The sequence below is a fragment of the Cygnus olor genome, chromosome 4 (assembly GCF_009769625.2).
Source record: "Cygnus olor isolate bCygOlo1 chromosome 4, bCygOlo1.pri.v2, whole genome shotgun sequence".
Classification (NCBI taxonomy): Eukaryota; Metazoa; Chordata; class Aves; order Anseriformes; family Anatidae; genus Cygnus; species Cygnus olor.
Window position 1 is genome coordinate 2,140,291 of NC_049172.1, and position 13,423 is coordinate 2,153,713.

Sequence of the window (13,423 nt, forward strand, 5' to 3'; positions counted from 1 at the left end):
CTGTTTTCTAACTGACCTTGAGCTCTATCATCCTTAGATGGTGGTGCCAGGAGTATGACATGAAGGAGGAGACGGCAAGGGAGAGGAACATGCACCTCCCCACATTTTTATCTGTCCTCGCTAATAAAGGCAATCCCCACCAGCCCTTTATTGGCCGAGTCCTCCACTGACCTGCACACATAATTTTGAGCTTTGGGCCCTTGCTGATGTCCTTCAGCTGGACAGGCAGAGCTGGGTACCTGGGCAGGGGTGGCCGGCAGCCAGTGAGTCCCAATGTCCCTGCTCTCCTAAGAACGGACATAAAAGGTGGCAGTGGGCCTGAAGAAATGTCACTGCCACCGCTACCAGCCCTCAGGCTGCATGTTTAGACCCACAGCCATGGTTGTACAAACATCTTCTCCTGGCCAAGGTGCAGCAAAGGGCTGTGACCTGTGGGTCTGCGGTGCCACAAGTCACGTGTTAGAGGCTCCAAGCAAAACACCACCCAAACTCCCACAGAGCCTGAAGTACCTCTTTCTAGACTATGTCTGCAAGAACACATCTCCTGCAGCAGACTGCCCCAAATGGACCATGAGATCACCAGACCCCTGGAGGTGCTCACCCAGCAGCTGCAGGACATGCAAAAGCACAAAGAAAATAGCTGCAATGTGCAAAATTGTGGTCATCTTGGGAGACCTGCCAAATTGCTGGGGCTCGGAGCTCCAGATTCATCCATCATGAAGACCTTGGCTACAAGGTAGATTCTGTGTCAGATAAAATCTATCCATTGACATTTTATTTTAGAAAGTGCCGTCTATCCAGAGTAAATGAACCTTTTCTTTATAATCTATTTGGTTCATCTCCAAGATGTGGCAGAACACCTTGTACATGGGGATATTACCAAAAACATCTTCCGTGTCAAAGCTTTCTTATTCCCTCCTGAGCTTCTGCTGTGAACACTACAAGGTCCCATTTCATGAGAAACATGAAATCTCTGGTTCACATTTGTATTTAATTATACATCAACTGTCTTTCTGACTTCTTCTTTTGTATGAGAAGAGTGATTGAAATTACTCCTGTAATGGAGAAGTGCAGTCTATTTACTTCTTTGTTGTAATCAGGAATTTGACAAAATATTTTTTCAAAGCCTTCAGCCAGTAAAATTATTTAAGCCATCAAGGTTTTGGCCAGGCAGTGTAAGGCAGACTATTTTCCTCGCTTAGAGTAATGGCCGGAAAACCCTCCCTGCATCATTATTTATTATACACCTCATTTACTTTGATGCAATGTTAATACTAGACCAAAGTTCAAAGCCTGTGCAAGTCACATTTTCCTACACAGGGAAAGCAAATTTTGCTCGGCTGAAGCATCAGGGAAGGTACAATACAACCCTGGCAGGAACAGATAGTGCGTGGACAAGCTTGAGGTGTTCCCCCGGGATGGTTTCTGTCCTCCCACATCCACACGGGTGTCCCCACTGCCATGCATGTGGCTCTTTCCAAGCATCACCCAAACAGACGGGGAGCCCTTGCAGAAGGCTTAAAAAAAAAAAAGGGGGGGGGGGGGGGCGGGGGCGGGGCAGAGAACAAGAAAATGGACACAAAATGACTACAAGTGCCGGAAGCCCTTGTAAGCAGGGGCCACCAGGTGGCAGTAATCGCCCTGGTCCATGTGCGACTGCGTGCCTAGGAAGCTGTTAAAGCACCGACTGCTGGGAGCTGGCAGAAGAAGCACTGACCATAACAGCCTTGTTTCCTGTTTGCTTTCCCCAGTTTTCTGCTACTGATTGCTATCACTAGACAGGGCTGGGCAGAAATGTTGCCAGGCCTAGCTTGACAAGGTTTAGCTTTCTGTGTATACCAAGAGCCAGAAAACAGCAGAATTACATTATTTTAATATATGCGACTAACTTCTCCAAACTGTGATCTACCCTATTTATCTCTGTCCACTTTCATTCTGTACAGGCTCTCCCCTTGCCTTCCTTCATTGAAAACTTTGGGTATTGATTTATCTGTTAACCAAACTATAGGTCATGAGCAACGTGGAGCAGGATTGTTTTTGTTTTGTTTGCTTGTAGAATAAATAGAAAAAAAAATAGATTGTTTTCTCATTAATATAGTAAGATAATAATGAAAAGACTTGAAACTCACCTGTGCAGAGGCAAGCTACAGACATGCAGCACATTTACAGGCAAAAGACTCGGTAATGTTTGAGACTGGGACAAGCAACTGCCTCTAGCAGAAAACTGAGGAGGGTGGAGTCCCTCCTCTCATCATCACAGAAATGGAGAAAGAGAGCTTGAAAAGATTGCAAGAAGTCTCCCAGTCCATCTTTTTGCCCCAAACCAAGGTGAGTTGCACCTACAGCATTGCAGAAAGGTGCCTTGAATAGTCTATTACTGACACCAGAGCCCTGCAAGCCCCTGCAGTTCCTTGACGTTATGCAGCTTTCCTAGCTGGAATCTTTCCTGCTGCAAGTTCAGCCCATCATTCCTTGTCTGATCCCCATGGTTCACCCCGGGGGGTACCCCACGTACAGGTAAAAGGCAATACACTGCTGCATTTCCAGCTTCTCCACCACTCACAAAGAGCAGTGAACCCACCTCTTTTCCCATGTGGAAAGTTTTGTCAGACCTTACATCATGCAACAGCAAAAGACTAAGGCCAAGAAAGGAGATAAAATGCTCCACAGCAAGACAAGGAGCAAATCTTGAAACCAATCTATCAGAACAACTTGAGAAAATGGGGCACAATTCAATCTAACATCGCACATGTAGGATTACGCTGAGCTATGAGATTTGACGTGTTGAGGAACATTTTCTGCCTTGTATTTAAGAACAGCATATTTCATACATTTATCCTTCCTGAAGATGAAAAAGATGCAGTATTCTATATGTCATTTGGATAACATCTGTATTTCTTGAGGGCTTTTCTAAAGCAATACCAGACTTCTGTGCTCTTTAACCTCCTTCCTATAGCTTTTTTTTGTTTGTTTGTTGGCTTTTTGTCTTTGTCACAGAGGATTTCTTATCTATTTGGGTGTCTTCATAAATCGAGCATGTACACAGCAATGGAACTCCAAGAAATGAAAGGCAAAATAACAAGGCTGCAAAACCATATGCTTAATTTCACAGTCCAGTTCCTCAGTATGGAAGATAGAAATGTCTCCCTCCTGCATCCTCCAGCCTCACAGGCCTCTCTTGTATTGCAATTTATACCCATCAAGCACTTGACACGCACTTTTACAGACTAAGCTTTCAGCCTGAAGCCTATTAAAATGCCAACTGACAATACAAGATTTATTAAAAGTTTAAAAAAAAAAAGTCACCAATTGCCTGGCCCCACATAGATTCATTGCAGGTAGCAAAAGTTTAGTAGCTGAGACTTAATACACACAGATACACACCTACGCCCTTCTGAAGATTGACTTTGCTTCAGAAGGGTCAGGATTTCACTTTTGTCATTCAGGACCATCTCCGCCGAGGTCAGCAGGACATTGCCATGGCAGGAGAATTAGGCCCTGCATTTTTTCAAAGCTTTACATCCTCTCCCAAACACAGCGATGGACCTGCATGTTTGCAACTTGTGTCTTTGCATCGCACTGTTGCTTTTCCAATATGCTGTGTGGGTTTTTTTTGAGTTAGAAACTAGCCCCTGGAACTTCAGGCTGTCCCTAGGATGTGTTTTAATCTTCTTTGCAATAATTTTCCCTTCGTAAGTAGTCACGTAGCACAGTCTGATATGGGTAAACATCTCACTGTATTAATGAAGTTTGAAACAAAAAGCATTGCTAGAACAAAGGCATGCGACTGCAAATAAAATGAGGAGGAAACATGTCCTGGGGGGAAACTCATCTGCCACATGAATCGTCTCACAATAAACTGCACCGATATGGCAGGATGGTTTGTATATGGGTTAAATCAAAATAAGAACTTGGAATTAAAACCCTTCGTTCCTCTGATGGTCTGATTCATTTCTGCTGATAAAAGACCTGAGGTGCTGTTTAAGCTATAAAACCTGCAGTATCTTCCCCCCACTTTGTGGATTTAAATGCATCTGAAATCTCAGAAGAATGATTAATCATGGCAGCTTCTCTGCATTTTGCCTCAGAAAGAGGATCTCTCTAAATCCTGGCTGTTGAGATCCAGGCGTGGAGCACAGACTGCTGCCCAAAACTGACAAAGCCCCCAAACGTAGCAGCCCCAGCTCTGGTTCAGCCAAATCCTGCAGCAGCACCACCAGCCAGCCGCCTGCAGCAGCAGCCACCTTGCTTCGCCTAGAATGCAGCCCGCAGAGACAGCACAAACTCTGCCCCCCATTAGCACCAGCTTAATCTGGCTTAACACTAGACTCACTAAACTATGGCAGAGGTTTTCCCCTGGTATAAAATAACAGAGCTTGAGGAGGGCATCTGTCAGAAATAAAACATTCCCAGGTACTTTATAATGAGCAAGATCCGGCCAAACATATTTTCTCTTGAGCCTTTGAAGTATTGCTCACTTTTTTTTTCCCTTTTTTAAACTATTGCAAAATCCTTTTGGGTTGATGATGAATGTCACAGAAAAGCAATTCAGCAATGCCACCGATGCTCTGAACAACCTTCAAAAGCACCTTGAGGAGGTCAGTGTATTAATTTATCAGGAGCAAAATATTATTTGCAATATACATTGACTTTCACTCCACAGCTCATTTGCATCTTTCCTGAGTAAGGGCATACGGAAGAAATACACTAAAGTCTTGAAACAGCAACTGTCCTTCAGTGCTTAGCACGTGATTTTACAATGTACTCGATACAATTTACTTTTGCATCCGACAGCAAGGGAAAATACTTAGAGAAAATGTGCTCATTTCTCAGCTAGGAAGCTGAGGAATTCCTCAACACACACACAAAAAGATGAAGGTGGCAATACAGCTTAAAAACATGCACCTTTGAGAGTGAGGATCCAGCATAATTAAGGGGAAAGATGCAACCTTTGGTACCTTAACACCGACCCTCAAAGGAGGCAGCACCACACCTAGCTGTTCTTCCTAAGGCTGACAGAAACTGAGAACTTGCATTTGTGCATGTGTGCATGGAGTGACTCCCCTGTCCAAAAGAAATCTCTGCCTGGCTAAGTTTCTGTAGCACATTTCTTTGTCATGAGTAACCCCATTCGTGACTGCATTTACATCCAGATCTTCTTTTCTTCATATTTAAAATTGAAAGCCCTGCAGAGCTGTAGTAGATTAGCAAAACAAGGCCCCATCCTCAGCACAATACAAGGGCTGCAATTTCATCCCTGAGCTTTGGCTGCTCCATTTGAATTGTGCTTTTGTGCTTTATGGCATCAACAGAAACAACCCCCCTGAATTGCTGCCTTGTATTCGGTTTCAGACAGCACTCGGTATTATCCGGCCTTTAGCAAAACGGCATCTGTGAGCGTATCCCCAGTGCACTGGGAGGGAAAGCCTGGGTGGGGCTGGAGGAGAGAGAAATGTTTTCTTTTTATTTTTGCAGGACTGGAGTCAGAGTTATTTAGACCTCAAACTTGCACGTCAGCAGCCGCATCACTCGTCAGAAGCCACAACAAGATCAGGTACATCTCAGGTCAATGGTGTCTGACACAAGGGGCTGCACGCTGATGCCAGCCGATTATTTTGGATGAAGCAGACTGGAAATGGGAGTGATACTGTAAGTTTATGCTTCAGAAGGATGGTTGTGATTCATCCCTCTGGCCTGGAAGTTCACCCTGAGCTGTGATTACTCAGGAGCAAGTCTCGGTGAGGATTTCTCACAAGAGAAAAGGCTCCTTTGCTCTTTGGAGACGTGGCACCATCCCAGAAAACAGCAAGACCTGAAAACCACAGCTGGAGCCTGCAAGGTTTACAATCTCTTGGAAAAGAGGATTATTGCATATTCTGCTACAAATAAATATTATCCTTGTCTTTCACCAGCCTTCAACTCCAAAGTCAGGCATATTAGCTGTGATGATTTTTGCATCTGAGAGCAAAGGCCTAATTCTGCACTCTGAGACTTGTAAAACCCAGTTAATTTCACTATGTGAAATTAGTGAGAAAACTAATCCCCTGTACCACAGCGGTCCATTGGCAGAAAGGTGATAATACACGGACACAATGAACACAGAGAGCTCCACTTTAATAATTGCAGTTGTTCATTTGTATGATCTATACTGAATTTTATATTTATTTTACAAGCATATCAGCTCTACAGAAAACATTACTGGCCCCAAGTAAGCAGAACGAAGCACTCCCCATACGCTGACCACAAGGACATCTCATCTGCCAGCAGCAAAACCAAAGCAGGGCCGTCCGTACACACACATCCCGCACTGGGACCCCTAAAATCTGCAGTGCACTGCTCTGCAGTGGGGGGCTCCAGCTTGGGGGGCAGGGGGTGAGCAAGAAGAGAGCAGGACATTGGCAAAGGGCTATGTAAACTGTAGGGACAGGGACAGGGACAGGGATAGGGATAGCGATAGCAATAGGGATAGGGATACCTTACTGCAGCAGTGCTCAAATCCCAGCTGAACTATCTAATAATAATATATAGTAAAGGACATATAATTACATCTAATAAAACTTCCTGCAAATGAGGAAATTCCAGCCTTTGGGGAGATGCTAGCAATGTAGTTTTTCTCCACATCATTATTATTTTTTTAATTTTTTATTCATTTTATTTAATTAAAGTGTGCATTTTTGTTTTTATTTTTTGCATTTAACTTTTAAATTATTTATTGATCGATTATGCTATTTTTCTATTGCATTTCGTTCCGGTGCGTTTTCCAGCCTTGTGCAGCCGGGGGGGCAGCAGAGGGGCCGGCCCCTTCCTTCCCTGCGCCCTCCCGCGGCGGCGACGCCAGATGGCAGCGCAGCCCCGGCCACGGCCGCACACGGTAGTGAAAAAAACAACAACAACAACAACAAAAAAAAAGAGAGAGAAAGAAAAGAAGAAGAAAAAAAGCCATAAACTGGCAATTCAAGAAAAAAAGATTGCAATCGTTTGAAAGAAGTAACAGAGAGAAGCAAAAGTTCCACTAGGAAATACATATGGGGACTGTTTCGACACCAAAAGCTTTGTTTCTAATTTATTTCCAGCCCCAGAAATGCCCAGAAATAGAGAGGGGAAGGAGAGGGGTCCCAGGGCTCCCCATGGCCATCCTGCTCCAGGATGAAACCAAGAAGCATTCCCCTCTCCTAACCGCAACTAGAATCCTGTCCTGCACCTGCACACTAAAATTAGAAAATTAGCAATTTAAGCATTCTCCTGGCTAACTTCTATCCCTCTATTTTTGCCTCAACATCATTCTTCGACTAAAACACCTCCCCAAGCCCTTTTGTGCTGCGCCGCTGCAGAGCCACAGCTCCTCCTCGCCTTTGTGCCGCAGTTAGGCTGGGCCAGCTTTGTTCCATCCCAGGAGCTAGCCTCTCCTTTCCTGAGACTGATACTTCCTCATAAACAACTTCAGTGTCAACAAATTCGCTTCTGCCGTTTCTTGCAAGTTCCCTGCCATGGCAGCTCCGGAGAGCTGAGGCTGGGAGAGAGGAGCTGAGGCTCCGGAGAGAGAGGCCGGGAGCAGAGGGCCGGGCACAGGCCTTGCAACCAGGCCCCATGGTCACTGCCTTTGGGATGTGGCTGTCTAAAAAATGCCTACACTCCACACGGGTAACAGAGAAATTGTGCTGAGGAGCCTCATATCGCTCCTTTCGGGGTTGGTTTTTCCCAAGCAGTCTGTGTGGGCAGGACATCAGTGGGAGGAGGGCAGGCAAAGGGACAGAGGGTCATGGCCGCCCCTGGAGCAAGGGTTTTGTCAACACATGGAGCAAAGAGCAAACGGCACGCAGGTGACATATACGGCTGCGTGAAGCAACGCAACCTTGACCCAGATGGAGGTCAGGCCTCTTCAGCTTTAATAGTGACTATATTACGGCCCATCTCATCTTTATAGAAAAGCTTTCTTGAGACCTCAGTAACCTCACCTGCCATAAATACCTCAGATACCGTAACTCCCCAGCAACTGCCCCTGGACCACGTGGCCCAGTCCACCGCTGGTTGCTGGGGATTTCAGGGCTCATTTCCTGACAGCTCCTTCCTCATGTAATTCCAGCAAAGCCAAAGATTATATCTCGTGCATTGCTGCTAATATCCTTCTTGCGGAGCTGGATATTTGCTGAGTACTTGCTTGGCTACTGATCTCATCTGAAGTTTGTTAAGCAAAGAGCCAAGTGCAAGCTGTGGCAATCTAACCACAAAACCCAAGCAGCACAAAAGATGCACTCATTATTCAACACCTCATTGCACAACCTAACAAAAAGGCAGCACCCTTTTCCCCTTTTCCCACCCGTGTAACCTCTCTGTGTGTTTTGTTTTTTTTTTCAACATACGTATTTCACAACATTGGTGCTGGGGAGGTAGAGGTGAACTTCCAGTTAGCAGGGACTTTTCTGGGAGGCTGCTGTTTCTCCATATTTCTTATAGAGACCACAGTGAAGCCAAGTATGAGGAAGAAAACACAAATAAAGGCAGCAAGGAGAGGGAGAGGGCAGCAATGCTCCAGTATTTGTAGTCATATCTGCGTTCAGCTAAACTGAATAGGGCTGAATTGGACCCCAGACTCTACTTGGCACTGGAGCAAAGTTTTAGACTACGCCTGTGAGAATTACTACGGAGAAGAAGGAAAGTATTTCTGTTTTGTTTTGTGGGGGTTTTCCATTTAACTGGAAACACACACAAATTAAATAAGCAGTACACCAGTTCACTTTGCGTGACTGGTATCTCTAACTTGATAATGATCTCTCTAGCGCAACACGTGACATACCTGTTTGTGGCCCTGCATTGGGTAGGGACTGGACAAAATGTTCTTGCAGATCCAAGCAATCTTGTTCAAGCAATCCCAGCTTGAAAATGGATTGTACTGAAAACCACACAGATATGGGAAGCTTAAAAGACCTGTATATTCACATACATATCTTCACTGTAAACTGAAGATGGACCTACAACTTTGTCTTCATTTAATCAGAATCATGGTGATTCATGTAACTTGGTCTAGCATATTGTTTAAATTGATAGTTTATGGTCAGAGGGTTAAAAGCTTAGGAAATGACATTGCTGACATAAAAAACTACCCTCCTGAAGCCTGTCAGCCTGAACAATGATATTTTCCTTTTAACTTGACCTGACCAGCAGGGTAGCCTCCAGTTACACTCACATGCTGTCCACACTTACAGCTCTGTTATTCCCCACTCCCATACAGTGATTTTTCCAATGCTCCCAACAATCAGAAGAAAAGGGGTGTCTCCTCCCAGCAGCTCTGGGTTTTTGGCAGAGCTAGACCAAACCCTCCAACTCCTCTCCATCTAAGCACATGCAGCACTGCAGTCTCAGCACCCAGACCGTCCTCACCATGCACCTGGTCCCCAAGGGCCGCTGCATGGCACAGCGCATCTGCCTCCTCCAACGTCACCCTTGACTAGGTGGCTGCTAACAACTCTGCGGAAAAAACAGAGCAGTGCAGGGGTGTTGTTAGCACATTGGAAAATAACATAACAAAATTAGTGAGTTGATAATTCCCAGAAATGGTGCATCATGCAAGGTATTGCATAGAAAGATCACGTTTTAATAAGGGTGGGACAGCAAGCTGATATGTTGTAGGCACATGCAAAAACAAAGATGTTGCACAGAATAGTGCAGGTCTAAAACTCAATAAATAGCTCAAAAATGGCAGTCAGGAACACCCTTGGCAATATTTAGATCACAGCTAAAAGCAAAAGTGAGTGATATGGCTGAGAGAGGGGGATCCATGAGGACCCCCTGCACAGAACATAAAAGTACCCAAGATCAACTGGTGTATGGTAGAAATAGCCCCTTCTGACCTGGAGTAGAATGTGAAAAATTTTTCATGCTGCTGAAGATTGCATCCTGAGATAGCTTGGCCAGAGAAGGGTCACAATGTGTGCTTTTTTGGGAAGACAGGTATCTGAAGAAGGGCTGGAAGGACATCACAGAAGCATGAGGCAGACAAAGGCACTCACTGCCATGGTGGGACAGCCCTAAACCTGAACTCCCGTTAGCCATCACAGACATGCTCCTCACACCATAAGATGGAAGAGGGGGAGGAAAGAAGAAAGGAAAGAAAGGAGAAGGAAAAGGTCACATGCTTGCTCTTCCCCCTGAGAGTTATTTCTGTTCTCTTACAGCAACAGCAGCATTGCACTTATACCAAGGTGTGCCCACAGCTGGACATGTGTTGGCTTATATTACACAACTGAAAGTGTCAAAATTACCCACCAGCTTAGCCCTTTCCTCCCACACCCAGTAGAACAGGACTGCCCAGAAGCTGTCCTTGTGAAAAGACCTGGTGAAGAAGTTTGGGTACATGCCCAAAGAAGACAGGTTTCTCTCCAGAAGATACAGTAGTAACTTTGTCTTTCCTTTCATCCCTGAGGGGACATGCCTGCTAGGGAGCCTCAGCTGCCCCCCAACACCATTTCTCTGTCCCAGCTATGAAGCCCCTTCAAAATACTTTCCAGGACAGCAGGTTGTATAGGCTATGTTCACCCAAGTAAGTTTCCTGATGGGCAAAGGTGGAAAGGGTGAACTATAGCCAGAATCCAGGTGGATCATGCTTTCTCCTCGATTAACACTCTTGGGTCCATCTCCTACATGAGCCCTCAGGTCTCCAGGCTGATGAAGGTGCAGGGTGCAGTATTTCTACAAAGGGGCTGCTGGCCAAGACCAGTGCTGTGCAATTAGAGTGTTTCCCTGCAGCTGGTTTCCAGCAGCTACAGCTGATGTTACCAACACAGCCCTGGGTTGTCTGCTTTTCATCTTTTGCTCATTAAAAAAAAAAAAAAAAAAAAAAAAAGCAAGAAGCCATGGGGACATGGGGAAGGTTGATCAACATTTTGAGAAAAACAAGTGCACACTTGACCTACTCACTCACAAGACATTGACGTCTGGCCACCGTGACCTGTCTGGGTGCTGTGATGAAAGGAAAGCAGCACCAGTCATAGCTAAGCAGCTGCTCCTTGCCCTGAAGTTGCCCAGAGGTCACCAGTGGGGTGGCTGACAGCTCTGCCAGAATACGCCCACAAGAGGAGACAACATTGCCCTGACTCCTTTGCTGTGATCTGAGAAGATACTTGCTGGAGGCCAGCAACTGTTGGTGGGACCCTTCCCCACCCAAAGTAACCTGGCAGACATCAGAGGAAGAAGAGACTTGGCCTCTCCCATGGACCTGCCCCAAGACCATCCCAGAGCTACCCATCAGCACCTGACATAACCCATAGCAAGAAATGTAACTCTTCTGGCATCAGTCCCCATCCATCACAGATGTACTGCTCCATATCAACTGCAATAAAATGCAGAATAGCTGCCTCCATCCCACCACCCAAGGAAGAAAAAAATGGATCCCAACCCCAACTTTCCCTTCTTTAGTACCTTTTCCTTTGCAAGTGAAATCTCAAGAGACTCTGCAAAACCATTCTTTTATCTCCTTTTACTTTTTTTTTTTTGTTTTGTAATAAGACTATATTTATTTAATGTCACCTCTCAGTCTGTTGAGTATCACTGTCATGTTGATCATGTTACTAATAGTTAAGCATCCTTCCCAGCACTTGGCAAGCCTGGCAGACCCCCATCTTTAGCACGTTCCCCCTTGCCTCCCCAGCTGTTGCAAGTGAATGGTTACAATAAGCCTCAGCTGAAGGTCCTGGAGAACCTCCTCTTCTCAAACCAGCTGGGCATGGTGCTTTGCCTCTCCTGTGAAACTCCTGTCTGGCCTGGCTCTGTGTCTCCAGGTACATAAACTGTTTAACAGAGACTCTCCAAATTTTCTCAGGACCCTGAAAGCCAAGAATCTGAGGATTGGGTAATTATGAATGAAGCTGGTGGCAAAGAAGTTGGTCACAGGACTGGGAATAACCTGTCCTAAAGAAAGCTGCAGAAATACAGGGAGCAGGTATCCATATGCCTAACAAAGCTAGATATAAGGCAGGAGGGGCAACATTTTTGACTCCTGAAACCTTTTAATTCTTTTGCCGGAATTGTTCCTAGAACTTCTCCAGGTAAAGGCAAGCCTCACCTCTTTAAAAGATCCTCACTGATCATTGAGGACAACTTGTTTATGACTTAAAGAGTTGTCTTATAATATTACTTTAGCCTTCTTAACTAAAAGCTTTTTTTATTCATGAACTTAAAAACATCTTACAGCAATCCCATGAATAGGCTAAAATGTTTCCTGTTGTTGGCTTGAGGTGCTCTTCCCTTAATACCCACTAACTACATTCTTTTCTTATAGAAATCAAAGAAAAAAAATAAGGAAGCTGATGAGTCTTTCAGGAACCTAAGTGCCATGCACAGGTGTGGATTCATTTGCCTTTTTGGCAAAAGCATCATCATAAGGTCCTTCATTACATGCCATACCTTACACATTGCATTCTTTACTGCTCCATCTGTTATACTAATACACATTTTGTAAGACTGTTCTGAAAAAGGAAACAAACAGGGAAATGACCTAGGTTTTGTTTCTGCAGGGTTATTTTAACCTGAATCTTTTCACTGGTTTTGCTTATGGTGCAGCTCCACCAAAAAAAAAAAAAAAAAAGAGAGCATGCTGTAGTTCATGGCTGGTGGCAAGGATTCCTTTAAAAAGAACATAAAAAGCTCTTGCACCTGAGTGATGTGCTCCAAGAAACAAAAAGTTGCTGTCTTTGCTGTTGCCTGTGATCAATCACATTACAAATTCTGTATGATTTTGTCTTTTTTAAAAAAATCAATACATTAGCTTTTTTCCAGTAAAGTAATGCAGAATTTTAATGCATGTCTTCTCTGATAATAGACAGACTTGTTATCTTCAGTGTCACCAAAAGACCCAACATCATGCCTTCTTCTGTATCATCAGACAGAAGCTACAGAGCTAAAAGCAGCAGAAAGTAAGGGCAAAATAAACTTTTCTTCCACCAGGACACTTACAGGCTAGGCTCATAGCATTGAAAGGCATTATCTGCAGTGAAACCAAACAACCAAACTTACAGTCTTAGATCTGAGCTTGTCCCCAGAGCAACAGCCCCCCTTGACTGGAAAGCCAACCAAGCCCAGAAAAGATGCAAGCAGTACGTAGGATCTACATAAGCTTTCTGTACACACAGAGTTAGGGTGGGGCTGCTGGGACAGCTTCTGGCATAGTTACTTCGCCACCAGGAGTGTTACCCAGGAAAACAGTGCCAGGAGGACTGTGAAATGGCAAGAGGCCTTGGTAAAGTGGTAGATCAATGCTTAATATACACAAAAATTATACACACAAAAAATCTAGTTAGAAAAATTGTTGCAGCATAAAGGGAAGATACAGAAGCATGTAGAAAGACGGGCATAAAGGCAACATTGAGACTAGAAAAACAGGACACGTCAGAGAAGAACCTCATAAATATAGGCAAATGTTTTAATTCCC